This window comes from Muscardinus avellanarius, assembly GCF_963383645.1.
Source record: "Muscardinus avellanarius genome assembly, chromosome: 15".
Taxonomy (NCBI): domain Eukaryota; kingdom Metazoa; phylum Chordata; class Mammalia; order Rodentia; family Gliridae; genus Muscardinus; species Muscardinus avellanarius.
Genome location: NC_137801.1, coordinates 35,151,871 through 35,154,790, shown reverse-complemented (window position 1 = coordinate 35,154,790; position 2,920 = coordinate 35,151,871).

Genomic DNA, 2,920 nt, shown 5'->3' with positions numbered 1-2,920 from the left:
ATGCAGTTTAATTTTCTAAACTCATCATCATCTCTGTAGAGTCTTTTAGTATCCACTAACTGTTTACTATGTGCCAGGGATTGTGTTAGGTCATGGTGATGGAAAGATAAACATGTATTCCTTGCCTTCAGGAATCTCACAATGAGACAGAAGAATGAGTAGACAATGCATGGCATTGGTCCTGAGTTATAAGTGCATACAGGTATTATGAGGGTACCAGAAGCATGGTGCTCACAATGAGGTTAGGCTAGCTAGGCTTTATAAAAGAAATTATGCTGCTGGGTGTGGTGGTGCATGCTTGTAATCCCAGCTTTTGTGAGGCTGAGACAGAAGGATCATGGTTCATAGACAGCCTCAGCTACTGAGGCCTTTTACAACCTAGTGAGACCCTGTTTCAAAATAAAGAATAGAAAATAGGTGAAATCTCAGGGTAGTTTTGATTTGCATCTCTTTGGCAATGATGTTGAGCATTTTTTCATGCATTTATTAGCTATTTGAATTTCTTCTTTCATGAAATGTCTATTTGATTGTCTTGCCCATTTTGTTATTAGATGCTTTTTTTCCTCTTAGTGTTGAGTTTCTTGGGCTCTCTATATATTCTAAATATTAGTCCTCTATCAGAGGTGTAGGTGGTGAAAATCTTCTCCCATTCTGTTGGCTCTTGGTTGAGGTTCTTGACAGTTTCCTAAGTGAGATTAGTCAGTCACAAAAAATAAGAAATCAGATGCTTTCCCTAATATGTGAAAGCTAAGGAGAAATGGGTCATAGGAGGAACTCTAGATGAAAAAGGAAATCCTATAGAGCAGCAAACAAGACAACCTAAATGAGGAGATGGGAGGGGGGAAGAAGGAAATTCTCTAAAACACACAATGTACTTAAATATATTCAAGTCAACCACTAAGCCAAGCAAGGAAGTAGTGATAGGGAGGGAATGGGGTGGAAATTGGATAGGGGTTAAATCGGTGATGTGTACATGTATGTACACACAAGTTTTTTTTTACCCCAATATGTTGTATGAATATAATGCACCAATAAAAAATATAAAAAGAATTCACATCAAGTATTCACATCAGGAAAATTTAAACATTACCTTTCTAACCAAATATTTAAATAAATTGATATCTTAACTATTAGTGTATTCTCTATATGCTAAGCATAGATGGATTTAGGCAAACTTCTAATTTTATCTGAAAATGGTCTCAACTTATAAGACTCAGGTCAGAACCAGTATAATGTGGTATAAAAGGTACTGACAAATAAAATATGTGACTTCTTTAAAAAAAAGAAGAAAATAGGACTGGGAGTGTAGCTCAGAGGTAGAATGCCCCTGAGTTCCACCCCAGTAGCACATTAAAAAAAAAAAAAAAAAGAAATGATGCTTTTGTTTATTCTGAATAACAAGAACTGGCTGCCTTTATTTGCTTTAGGGCTCTAATCCCAGTTTGTGACTATACATTTAGATAATTATTAGATTAGTGTTTTGTCTACCACTAGATACTAAACTCCCATTACATTAAGAACAATGTGTTTTTCAGTATATATTGAAACTTAATTGGTATATATTCAATAACACAGATATAACATTTCCAAGTATATACGTGAGAGAAATGTGTACATGTTCAATTAAACATTTAAATTTAAATTAAAGACATTAATTTAAAATGTAAGTTAATTAATCATGTTCGTCTAAGAATGATCATGTTAGTTCTGTTTAATAAGGTTCAGGACAACACTGAAAGTGAATTAAATACCTATAAAACGCAGAGTAAGTAATATTGTGGTTAATTTAGGCAGCACTGACAATGAATGAATAAACGTAGATGCAAAACATGGGTTTATTTCATGAATATAATATTGGGTCAAAAGACTAGACACAAGAGGGGGCATAAGAATTATTTCAATTTAGAGAAAAACTTAAAATAAGCAAAATTAACCAGTGGTTTTTTTTGGAGGAAGGAATAACTGGTTGTTGGTAGTAGGGAGCATGGAAGCTTCTAAGGTGGTAATAGCATTCAAGTTGTTGATCTGAATAGAATTTACACAGGTGCATTCTTTCTGAAAATTCCTCTTAAATGATTTTTGAAATTTTCTCTTTATTTATCCCATTTAAATAAAAGTGTATTGAACAGATGAAAGATTGGAGTTACTTGTTTAATAGGCATATACTATTAAGCATCCCTATCTGGAGGTTGCTAGGAAAGGGTCAGTAGAGATGAGAGACAAGAGGAATTTCATAGGATTCTACTCTGAGGAGGTGAATAGGGATGAGGCCGGTGTGTCCCTGGGGGGATCAGCCTCTCACACACCAGAACTGAAGGAAAGATGGTGTGCATTTTTGCAGAGAATTAGTTTTTAATCAGGCAAGAAGGTTTCTCCTTTTCTTAAAGTCTCAAATTCTAACTTCTCTTTATCCTTTGAATAGTGCAGATTTGTTCTCAGGATTACAACAAAACAAAACACTATCTATAAACAAACAAAAATTAAAAATTGCCTTGGTATGATGTTTTTAGAAGGGTTGTGACAGGTTTTGGAAGGAGATCCTGATGGTTTTCTTCTTGGTAGGACTACCTGTATAGTGATTAGTAACTAAGTTTTTGTTTATCTTTTTCTCTTCCTTCTGGCATGTGAGGATAAATATTTTATTGAGAGTTCTGGTTGTGGCACTTACAATATGATTGAATACAGAATTAAAAACAAACAAAAAATCTTTGTGCATAATTAAAAGCTAATTAGGCTCTGATGCATACCAAAAGAAATTTCTTATGTTCTAACAACTTGGTAATCTCCTTTAGAGGGGGTGAACATCCTGCCTGCTTCATTCCCAGTACTTCTCAGACTTGGCTGGAGTGACATTCTGCCTCATAGTCACACCTGAATTATCCTCATACTCTCTTCAATTTTCCACTTAGCTGAAGTTGTG